The sequence below is a fragment of the Parasteatoda tepidariorum genome, chromosome X1 (genome assembly GCF_043381705.1).
Source record: "Parasteatoda tepidariorum isolate YZ-2023 chromosome X1, CAS_Ptep_4.0, whole genome shotgun sequence".
NCBI lineage: Eukaryota > Metazoa > Arthropoda > Arachnida > Araneae > Theridiidae > Parasteatoda > Parasteatoda tepidariorum.
In genome coordinates, this window is record NC_092214.1 from 34,029,195 (window position 1) to 34,042,077 (window position 12,883).

Here is a 12,883-nt window from a genome sequence, read left to right on the forward strand (position 1 = left end):
TTTAATAATTTAACAACATTTATTAATAATTATATTATTAACAATTTAACAACATTAACAAACAAAATTATACAAATATGAATTAGTATTTGGATACTGACATTGAAATTCATAAATTTTTTATATTAATAATTAGAGAAATATGAAAAAAAATTTCCTGCCCAGTTTTCCTTTAACATTAATTAAAAACTGATACAAGATTAAGGCTAACCTTCTTTTAAACTTAAAAACACAATTACATTGCAAACGAGTATAAACAAACTGATATCTTACCACACAAGATCCCCTAGGAAATCTGAAATAGCTCCTGTCTGGATGAGAGAGTGTTCTGGCTCCACAAGCACAACATTTGCGCCACACTTTCTGTTTAGAATATCCTCTATAAATCATGACAAAGAAATGAGTTATAATATAATATCATACGACGTAGTGAAATGTCTTACAATTAAGTCGCCAATAATTTTTTTTTAAAAAAAGCAAAGGCACAATAACATAAAAGATTTTTTAAATTACATGACTGTTAAAAAATTATTATTAAATCAAGCCTTATAAACAAAGATGAATAATTGCCCTTTTATAAAATAGTGTTACTTCCTTACAAAAATTGAACAATAATTAATGTAACTTTAGAATGAGCATTGAAAAAATGATAAAATCATTTCAGTCAGTAAAGAATCACAAATCTATAGCATAACCCTTAGACTTAGAGGTTGGGCAGCTCAAACGAGCAGGGCACATCGACCAGAGGTCTATTGTACCCAAACCCTAAATTGTGATTAGCAGTTCAGCAAGCACCTTACAGGAAAGTCTTGCAATTTCCAGGTATTGACGCAATGCTGCCCTAAATGCTCAAATCTTTGAGCAGAATAGACATCACAATCACAGAGTATGTGTCGTGATGTCTCTTCTTCAAGATGACAACCCCGACAAAGAGAATTGGATTCTATTCCCATTATGTGTAGGTGTCTCCTGAGGATGCAGTGACCAGTAAGAAGACCTATGATCTTCCTTAAACAGTTTCTATTAAGCTTAAAGAGCTCCTTTTGACGTACACTAGGACAATCGTGATTCAGCTCCTTAGCTTGTCTCTGACCGTCAGCAGCGTGCCATTGCTCATGGGCAATCTTGCCGTAGAGCTTGAAAATGGATGCTCTAAATGAGGTGGGAGAAATTCCCAGCACAGGTTCAGGGCCCCAGAAAATTGCATTAGAGCCAGCACGCACTGCTTCATCAACTAGCTCATTTCCACCAATACCGATATGTCCAGGTACCCAATGCAAGGATACCTTGTTAGGAGCGGACAGGTCGCAGAGGACCGAGAAGCATGCCCACACTAACAAAGAGGTGAATTTACACCTTGACATAATTGGAGAGCAGCCTGACTGTCAGAACAGATGCGGATAGTCGTATTTTGATATCCCTTGTCTAAGCATATCTTGCAGCACAAGATAATGGCATAGACTAGACCTCAGCCTGAAAAACCGTGGCATAGTTACCCAGGGGGAAGTAAAGTTTGGTACCGTCACCGGAGAAATAAATTCCTGCTCCTGATTTGGACCAACTCTGAATCATCAGAGTACCATATTAGGCATTTGCCTTTAAGCCACCGAGGAGAACTAAACCATTCGTCTCTAGAAGGAAAATAGATCTTGAAAGGCGTATCTTAGTGACATATAGTCACTAAGCATAATAAAAGAGGGTATATCCATCACTTGTGAAACAAGATGTCCCCATGACAAGTGCTTAGAATACTCTTTCCATAGGCCAAGGTACATTAAACGCTTTATGCCTGTCTGAGCTTCAACTTCAATGCGTAAGTTCAATTGAAGAAGCCCAAGTAAGCTCTCTAGAGCAGCTGTTGGAGTGGTTCTAAGACAGCCTGATAGGGCTACACAGACCATTCTTTGTAGTCTATTAAGATTAGACCTTGCAGAGCTCAATTTAGTCCTTGACCACCAGACGATTGAGCGATAAGTGATGCTGGGGCTAATGATCATTGAGTATATCCAGTAAACTATTTTGGGGGATAATCCTCAGGTACTACCAATAACATTTCTGCAAGATCAAAAGATCTTTCTGGCCCTGTTGGTACTGTATTCAAGATGACCCCAATATAGTTTGGAGTCAAAATAAACCCCCGAGAAACTTGACTTTCTCCGTGAGTTACAATTTATAGGCCAGGTACATTATCTAGATCAAGATGCCTTTTTCGTGTGAAGGCTACATAGCTTATCTCGGATGGATTGACAGATAAGCCTGATTCAGAGCACCATCTAGCAACTTCTAGAAGTGCATTATTCATGATATCAGAGACTGTTTTTCCATGTTTGCCTCTGACAATAATAACACCCTCATCAGCTTACCCGATACAACGAATGCCAAGATCAGTTAATCGAACTAACAAGGAGTCCATTACCATACACCATAGGATAGGGGACAAAACCCCTACCTGGGGGCATCCTGCGGTTGCACGCACTTTCATGCTTGCACCCAATAGAGAGGAACTAACATACCTAGAGGATAGCAAATTCGCTATCCACTTGGTAATTATTGAGTTTATGCCTCTGTTCCTAAGTGCATTGATGATAGTCTCAAGAGGGACTTTATCGAAAGCACCTTCAATATCAATGAATACCGCAAGAGCCATCTCCTTATCCGTGATAGATTTCTCAAGCAGGTAGGAGAGCTCGTAAAGAGCGGAGTCTGTAGACTTGCCTGGTTGATAGGCATGCTGTGTAGAGGACAGTGGCCTTTCTATGAGCACAGTGTCTCAGAAGTATCTGTCAATTAGCTTTTCAATCACTTTCAACAGACAGGAAGTGAGGCTGATTGGTCTGAATGATTTAGCCTCAAAGTAATTTTCCTTACCTGGTTTTGGTATGAAAATCACCCTGATATTCCTCCAAGAGTGAGGTATATACCCAAATGCTATGCAGGATCGAAAAATCCAACATAGAATAGTGACATATATATTTACCCCTCTTAATAAGCATCATTGGTATGATGTCATCCATGACTGGTGACATATAGGGCTTAAACGACTTTATGGGCCATACAACCTTCTCACAAAAGACCATCTTGGTGGCCTCCCAGTCATTCTTACTACAAGTAGTTGTGGTAATATGTAGATGTTCGTTTTCCACAGGATGAGATCCAGGGAAGTGTGCTTCAAGTAGTTCTCCAAGAGCCTCTTCCCCTGATTCACTGTACCCTCTGTTTGTAAGACGGATGGCATTTAAACTGCAATTAAAGTCTTTAGTAAGAATTTTTGCAATCTTTGCGGTGGCAGAAAGTCTGCCGTGAGCGACGTTTAGATGCTCTGATAGCCTTGTTATAGGCAGATGGAGCGTTTCTATAGGACTGCCATTCTCCATATTTTTTTGCTCAGTTAAATAACTTCCTACATTTCTTACGTAATTTACTAAGCTCAGAAGACCACCAAGGAACTCGCCTTGGGGAGCTAGTAGACGTAATATGACATGAAATACGATACGAATCGAGTATGATCTGTTACACTTGGTCAACAGTCCACTCCACATCATTAACATTATTGTACTTACCAGAGAAGCTCCCAATCTTCCTCTCCAGAGCTGCTCTAAAGGAACCCCAATCAGCTGTTCTGGGGTTCCTCCTTATGACCATCAGTCCTGAAAGACCTTTAATAGAAAAAGTAATTAATTGGTTATCTAAAGCAGTAACTACTCCAGATACCTTCCATTCAGTAATGTGATCTACGGAAATAGAGTTACATAAAGTGAGGTCAATGACTTCCCTTCTGTTACAAGCAACAAAGGTAGGTTCATTGCCTGCTACCCCACACTGTGTGGTGAGCATTTGCATCACAGCCGAAGATGAATCTACAGCTTGAACTACAGTGGCCAATTAAAGTCCTAGTAATATCAGCTAATGGGTCCTTCTCATATGGGAGATAGGCTGAACTATGACAAAGTCAGAGATAGTCTCATTGTCATAGAATTTTAGCTTATAGCAACTAAATCCCTGTTAAGAAAGTTAACAAGATTAAGGGCATTTAGATTAGACCTAGCCACTATGCAGGTCCTGGGAAGGTCACAACGAGTATCATAAAAGATATTAAAACCTTTAATATTGAGACCCATTATTCTACCCTTTCGAGTCCAAGGCTCTTGTAAAAGAGCAATATCTAGTTCCCCATCACTTAACCTTTTAGCCATAAGGCTAGAGGCAGCAATGCTATGATGGAGATTAATTTGACCAACCTTAATCGTAAGGTTACGTCTGACTCGGAGTCCAACCCTAGCTCTGAAAAATCAAAAGCCCCAATTGAACTTACGTTGGAGTCGGGGGAATTAGCCTTCCAAGGTTCATCCTCCTGATCCATTTCCTCCTGGTCATCAGGTTCAACAGAGAGGACATTCGATGTTGTGAAGCCTCAACTGCTTTTTTTCCTGTTAGGATCGTGGATAATCTTGAAGACACCACGATCCACTCCAGTGAGTGCACAAAAATTTGCTCTCGCAATAGTTTCCACATCTTCAGGCTCCACCTCAAAGATCCATCTAGAGGGGCCCGGTTCCGCAGCACTTTGCAGAACCCTCCACCCCATAGACTTCAACCCTGGGTTAAGTCTCTGAAGACGCCACAAAAAGGTGCCCTGATCAGAGAATTGCTCTCTAGTCTTAAAGGCTACCTCCACAGGCCTTGGTAGCTCGTCAGCACTTATGACTTTGAGCATGAGGTTGCCCAAGGCTTTGCCGTTAAAGTGGCAGTTGATCCACCCTACAGTGAACTCGTTGCACTGTAATACCAACGCTCCTTTTTGGAGGTGGTTACTGTAGATCTCAGGCAGTCTTTCGCCACAAGGAATGGCATCAGTCTGCACTAAGATCTCCTTAAGGATGATATTTGAGTCTTCCAAAGAAAGCTTGTCCCGAGGAAAGTCCTCTAGAACTATAGCAATCTTGGTCGACTTGGTAGCACAAGCAAAAGAGACACCAGATTGGAGGCCCCCAGTTGAAACCCCCTCTCCAGCTCGGCTATCCCCACTAGGGGGAACCACTCCACTGGATTGGGCTATCCTCCCAGGAACAACATCCTTCCTGGGCTTCTTTTCTTTTTGGGTTGGCACATTGGGAGAGAGAGTTGCTTCAGAAGACCTAGGTCTCTTAGCTCTGCCACTCGCCGCCATGGCCCTCACTTTCCTTAACTTCTTTCTCCGGCTCTTGGACAATCCAGTGGCACCAGACACACTGTCCCCCGTGTGCCTCTGGGGACCAGAGACTCCTACAGAGGAAGGGCCTGCGCCTTTGGACGCCTCACCAGCTTTTGAAGTAGACTGCAAAGCAGCGGTATTAGCACTGGGCTCACCCGAGGGCTTACCATGTGCTACTGGAGACTGTAAAGAATTTTTCGAACAGGAACCTCTGCCTAATTCCTGAACGCATCCCTTGTTAACCGGCGCGACGGATGATGCCGTATCATAAGCTTCACTTGTGCTCATCATGTTTGTTTGCCTGCCATTTAGTTACCCAGTGAGGGGCATCCCGGGGGCACCACGTGGAGGCGGCAGGCATTACCCCCCCCCCCAGCATAACCCTTAAAATTCAGCCCTTCATCAGCAAGTACAGAATCAAGAAACCTGCATATTTATTTACATCTGATTATATCCATATAACTTTTATAAAATGAATTAAAATTATTAATGAACATTTCTCACCCATTTTAATTTAAGTTTTCCATTTTTTGGTTAATAATTATTTAAAATTAATCAAGTTCAAAATTAATCTGCCAACTTGAGCCATAGAGAGTAAAATCATTGCTCATTGCTATTTGGCATTATTACAGCATGTAGATTTTCAAGGAAACCCCCCCCCCCAACAATCAATCTACCCCAGAACATTTCAATCAACTTGCAACATTGAATTAACCCCAAACATTTCAAATTTCATATCCATGATTCTGACTGGCAATTTTTATTGGTATATGCTTTGCTTTTTGGCTGACGTTGAAAAATCAAATGAAAATAATTCGATTGCTATCTATCATACTCAAAATAATATATATTCTTTTATTTCATCAGTAATTGTAATTCTTTATAACAGCATTTCACGAATAGTACCAGCCTCATTATCTAAGAATTCGAATAATATTGCATGAACTTTTAACTTTGCCAGCACTTAACAACACCATTAAAAAATTATTGGGTCTTTAATATATACATGACTTTGAATTGTTTATATTTATCTCAAATTATGCTTGTTAAAGCAAAAATCTTGCTATTATAAGGAAAATATTTTGCAAACAAGTTAGCAGCTTTGCACTAAACACAAATTTTAAAATACAGTAGAACTCCAACTATCCGAACTCCAACTATCCGAATCGCTTTCAGAATTCGTATGGAAATATAGTAAAAAGATAAGGTTGTCTTTTTTCTTCTCTTTTTATATGAATAAAATAAAATGTTAGTAAAGCCAAGTAAAGATTTATACAGAGATTGTTTACAGGATAGGACAAAGATAAATAAAAGGAATAACAAGGTAGGGGGAATCCAGTGACAAAAGAGCACATGGGAGACCGTATGAATAAAGATGTTAGTTGTGGAATGTTATCTTAGGAATGTTGTTTGTTGACAAAGAAATGTGAACGCTAGACCCCCTGGTCAACTTGCTTGTGCAAATTGGCGCTTGTCAGGCGCAATACCGAAGACAACTTTTAAGAATGCTTTTAGTAGAGGGAAAGGATGAAGAAGGTGTATTGGATAACCACAAAAAGATAAATTTGAATAATTGCGTGTACATGGTTGCGGAAGCTCGGAATTTGGTTAAAGATGTCTCATTAAGACGTGCATGGAACAAGTTAAAAGGTGTATCAACTAAAGAAGAGATTGAAAAAGAGAAAAGGGAAAAAGAAGTTAAAGAAAAAAAAATGATGAAACAGAAGATGGGGATGCCGTATCTCTTGAGGAATTCAGAAAAATATTTTTGAAAATTCCTGGATGATCAGATGTCAGTGCTGAAGATATAGGAGAGTGGATGACGTGTGATTCATCAGACTGTGGATTTTAAATTTTAAATGATGATGAACTTATTGAAAGTGCGATGGAGAAAAGTGTCGATGAAGATGATGACCCTAATGCTGAAATTGAGGAAGACACAGGGCCCTCAGCTAGTGAAGCATTTGCTGGCCTTGAAACTGCATTGAAGTTGATGGAGCACCAACCCGAGTGTGACCATATGCAACTTTTCACTGTCAAACGGATGCGCGACTTAGCTGCCCGAAAACGGATAAAGACAGTTAAACAGCTTACTTTAACTGAGATGTTTAGCATGTAATAACTTTCATTTACTGCAAGGTATGTACACATTATTCATAAAAAGATCTTATTCCTTAAAAACAGTTCTTTTCCCACAATTCCACTATACATACAGTAATTATTTAAAATAAGCATTTTTTTAAAAAAAATATCCAATTATCCGAATTTTTGATTATCCGAATGGGTTCCGGTCCCAATTGATTCGGATAATTGGAGTTCTACTGTACAATTATATTTTATCTGACATTTGTAGTAAATAATATGCTTACATACATTCACCTTATTCTTTATAAAAAAAATGTTTTTTTTAATAAACAGCAGAAAAATAAATGCTTTTAACAAAACCAAATTTTAGACAAATAATTGAATAGTATGATAAATTGAACAATGTTCCCGCTTAATTTTAGACATAAAAATCCCTAACTTTTTGAGATTTTCAACAAAATATTAGATTACATTTTCTCTATGCATGGCAATATTTTATCAGAAATATATTTTTTTAATTTAACAAACAATGAAATATGTGGAATACTTTATAAAAGTCAAAATTTTATGAGACAAAGACATAAAATTTATTTTAGGGTTTATAACCTTCTAGTACAGTAGGGAATCGATTATCCGGAACAATCGGGACCATCGATATTCTGGATAACTGATTTTTCCGGTTTTCTGAATTGCTACAAAAAGCAGTTTTTTTTATAGTTAAACCCAACAACAACGAAAAAAAATTGGAAATAATTTTAAAAAGAAGAAAAAACAATTAAGTAATGCACTAATGATTATTTCCAAAATGATGGTAAGGTATCTTTCAAAAAAGAAAGAAAAATCCTAAAATCCTATGAGGAAAAAAAAATTTTTTTTTTTTTAAATGGCGGGAAAACTAATCGAATTTTGTTCCGGTTTTTTGGTTTTCCGGTTTTCTGATTTCCAGATAACGGGTTCTGTACAGTATAAAAATTACAGATGAAGGCAATATTTCGTACAAAAATTAGAAAATATAAAATTTCAATAAAACAGAGTCATCATATCAACCATTTAATTTCTCAAAGCAAAATTTATACAGAATGCATAATTTTTTAAAACTTAGTATAATTGAATTGCAAATTCTAAACAATTTTATAAGAAAAAGTAATAATAGAATTTAAACTTAAGTAGCAATGAGGTTATTTTGAACATAATTGGCTAATTACTGTTACTTTTAATTTTAAAATTGGTCATTTTCCAGGTTTATTGCAAGATTTTTCTAGGTTTTGGCCTTAAGTTGTATTATTTTCTGACTTTTTCCTCCAAAATAAAATTCCCTGGCAATCCCAGGTGTCTCTAATTCCATAAAACCCCAAGTTAATTAGGTATAAGTGCTTCAGAGTCACACAGCTTAATATTTTCTTCTAATTAAATATAATCTTCAGTAATTTAATTCCCTTTTACATACTATAATTTAGTTTTATTATTAAAAGAAATGAATTGGAAGATAAACTTAGTAAAAGAAAAATTAATGTTTTATACTAAATTGCAATTGAAGACATGCTTAATGAAAATTGCATTTAATTGCTGGTACACTTTGTTGCAATCCAAAATGAAATGCCAGAAATGTGAATACAGATGTAATATAAAGAAAAGAAACTGAACATAGGTAAACTCCATCAAAATAATTGAACAACAATGCAAAACTAATACTAATACTAAAAAAGGCATAAACTTGTACCTCTGTTAAATCTTTGCCAGCAGGTGGGATATTTGCAGCATTCTTTACTGAAAGTAGAAGTTTAAATGTTAAGGTTAATAACATATGACAGCAGCAATCGAAAATTATTAACATATAATTGTTGTAGCTGAGGATTAGACTACATATATCACACATTATAATTCAAATACTTTAATAAGCGGCAATACTTCAGTAAGCGGGTGGGTGACCACTTTGATCAGCCAGAGCAGGGGCTGAGGGTGTGCGATATTGGTCCTCGTAAAGCTGTTTCGCCGTAAAGTGCTCAACTTCACATGCAGGACAGCGAGCTACCAAAGCAGGGGAGCCACCCCCTCTGCAGAGGATCAAAATTGTGATGGCATGTCTTCGAATCAATCTCAGGGATGTTTCCTATTGTGCAGCTCAAGTGCGACGTAAATAAAGTACCTAATGATTTTCTCTTAGTTGTCTATCCATTATGGAGCCTCGGGGCACTGTCAGGCAGCGTGTCCCCTGAAGAAGGGCTGTCTTGCCAACACACATCTTTTATTTTATTACATTTTATTACTTTTCCCTGCTTTAATTGTTTGAATATCTAAATATTAAGCAGTGTCATTTCCTTGGTGCGAAAATATCCCTTGTGTTACCGCTATGAAAACCGGAAGGATGAATAGAATTTAGCGTCAGTAAAAATGACTTCTACTGGTATAACCATGAGTAAAAACAAATTTATGGATGATTGAAATATTTTAAATAAATAAACAATTATGTTTCTTGTTTAAGTTGGAATTTAATTTATTATCATAAAAATTAGCTAGCTTCAAAAAAATGAAAAGAGGTTTGCGTGTTTGAGATGCTTAGTTTTTTCTAAAATAACTTTTTTCTTATTTAACTTTCAACTCTAAAAATAAATCATTAATATCATCGTCTTTAGTGCACTCTAACTGCAACATGAGATTGAAGATCTCTTTCAGAGATTGCCAGAATGAGCTCTCTAAATAAGAAACTCACACAAATATTTTGAATAGATTTTAACCTACTTATGTGATTTAATATTTTTTGTTTTGATATTTTTCCGTGTTTCCTTATTAGACCTTTTTTGCAGAGTTTGCCCGGTCGCTACATAGAGGTGGTCTATCCTGAAGGATATACTGTATACATATATACAAAATGCAAAAACTTTACACGATTATGATAAAATAACTAGTTTTTGACAAAGAAATGTTTTTTTTTTTAAATTTTATTAGCCACCGTAAAAACAATGTAGAATTTTAAATGTATTCAATATAGAGTCATTCATTCGATTTTTTAAATTAATAATTACTTGATTTATGCAAAAAAGAATAATTTTAATTCAAATTATAATTAGTTAAACTAAAATTTAAAAAAGTTATCGGGTGTATTTTTTAGATTAAATAAAAGTTATTTATAAAAGTGTATTTAACAAAACATCAACAAGATTAATATTATTGATCATACTAAATTTATAAAGATACGTCAAGAACTAAGCAAACTAAGAAAACTTAATAAATTCATACTACTAATTTAAATTGGTGAATGGCCTCTAGAAAATTTTTAAAAATTTGTAACTTGGTCAGTATTTCTTCAATGAAATGATCAAAAAAATTTTCAATATTTTTGAAATCTAAATACAATAAGCTAAACATTTTTGTTAGAAGTAAATTATTATATGGCCCTTGTACTCATAATAATTAACAAATCTGACATTATTGAATTTTTTATTACAATAATTTTTAATCATATCATTAAGAGATGAATTTAAGTTTTTTGGAATAACAAATCTAAATTAACTTTAAATTTTTTACTGCATTTGCTAAATGTTAAAATAGTGAGAAGTCTCGCACTTCATACATTTTTTTAAAATCTGACTTCTAAATATCATTGAGTTTTTTCATAAAAAAAAACTTAGACTACTAAACACTTTAAAAGTAATAAGACAATGATAAAAAGTAATGAGTTAAAAAAATGTTATAAAGTGCAATAAAAAGTTTAAACAATTTTATGCAAGAACTGGGCAGTCCCCAGGTTATAACTCCTATGATTAAAAATCTTAATTCTTATCTTTATTAAATTAAATGAATAACAAGGAAAGGAAAATTTTGAGGTGATGAAGTTTTATTGTTGACTTCTCTGAGCCTACATAAAAATATGTTATTTGTGAATGATCCCCAAGTCCAGTTGAAGTATTACGGTACTGATCCATAAATAGAATAGTCCAAAAAATCCATTGGCTTGCCAGTGACAAAGACGATTGCGCTTCACCAGCAAAGAAATTAACAAGAGAAATAAAATTTTCTTTTGTGTTTATGGACAAAAAATTTGGCAATGTTTAGTTGGTCCTCATCATCAGCAAAAATGCGAGAGATTTTTCATGTCGATTTCAAAAGGCAGTAAATGAAGTTTGAAATCGAGAGAATCTCTTGCAAATTGAGGCAGAGTTGCACATGAGAATGCAAGAATCCTTTCCACAGAATCAAACTCTGTGTAAGCACTTGCAGACCTGTAAGATAATTGGCACTTAAACATGTAAAATAACTGGCACTTGCATATGCTTCGGACCAACAGTATGCCAAAATCGATAGTGATTGAATGAATTAAGAAAATGTTGAAAGGAAGAATGTGAAAATCACACCCCTTGCTTAATTCAGGACGAAATTAACATGGTAAAGAAAAACAAAATCTCATATTAGAAAAGGAAAAACTAAGCACTTTATATAACATCTAATGAAAAAAAAAGCATCTTCAAGGACTTTAAAAGAACAAAAATCGAATATAAGCACGTTTTAAAAATGATACACACCCCGTCAGAACAATAATTTATATCTTTTTTAAACAAAGTAAGTAACATTAAGCCATTTCTTTCATTTTTTTCTTAAGATAAAGAAGCTATTCGAAAACATTGAAAATTCCTTCTCCATTTTGTTTCAATACAAATGCTAATTCATACAAATATGGCAAATTAAAATATTTGCAATTCATATTAAAATAACATACCATCCATATGTCCCTAGTTACTGGCTAATTAGTTACTATTTGTGTATGGGACCTGGAAGGTGCTAGCATGCAGGTGGTTGCACATTCACCTCTTGGAAAGAGACCCCACGCTGCCTCTTCTTACATTCCTTTCTATCTTTTTCTAGCTCTGGTGTCGTCTCCGCCTCCTCCATATCACAAACAACTTAGTAGGTAGCTAAAAATATGTAACTTGACATTAGGAAAATTAAGCATCGTAATTTACAATATACAAGTTTTAAAAAGACAATTGTGTGTGTCCATGTAAGAATTATTCACAGAGCAACGGGTGTACATTTTCATTTACCAAATTTAACACAACAGATATTAAATCCTCCTCCAGATTCAGCAATTAGTTCAAGTAACAATGAAACTCTTTATCAGTAAGCAACATTAAGCTAATAATTTCTTTCATTTAATTATTTTGAATAGTAATTAGCATTTAAAAAGAAAAAAAAATAGTGAAAAGTGTCAACTAAAAAGTTATTTTAAGGTATCAAAATATCAATTTGTGAGTAGAGTTGAGTTGAGTTAAAATTGCTAAGAGACACTATCAATCTGTTAACTTACGATTTTGAACAGCAGATAGCAGCACCGTAGTTTCCAAATCATTCGGAATATTTCAACTTTTATTGTATCCTAAATATAGAAATTTTTTTGTGATATTTAATATGTAATAAAGTGTTAATTATCATTTTTCAGATAAATTTTCATTTTTGAAGGTTGCTTCTACTTTAATTAAGCTAACAATTCATTTTCAAGCTGAAATTTTTATAACTAAAATTATTTAAATATGTAGTGTTCGGGAATATCGAAGAAACTTTTCTTTGCGTGGAAACCAAAAGAAATTATGTAAATATATCATATAAAAATCG

General features: G+C 35.1%; 1 long non-coding RNA gene across 1 annotated transcript; it reads right to left on the bottom strand.

Moving 5' to 3' along the window:
• Positions 1–210: 210 nt before the first annotated feature.
• On the bottom strand, positions 211–12,541 carry LOC107445940 (uncharacterized). Its single transcript, XR_006226067.2, has 5 exons — positions 12,316–12,541; positions 11,991–12,186; positions 8,997–9,043; positions 3,561–3,656; positions 211–379 (listed from the first exon to the last, which is right to left on the bottom strand). It is a non-coding gene; the product is annotated as an uncharacterized lncRNA (long non-coding RNA).
• Between the last annotated feature and the right edge of the window lie 342 nt (positions 12,542–12,883).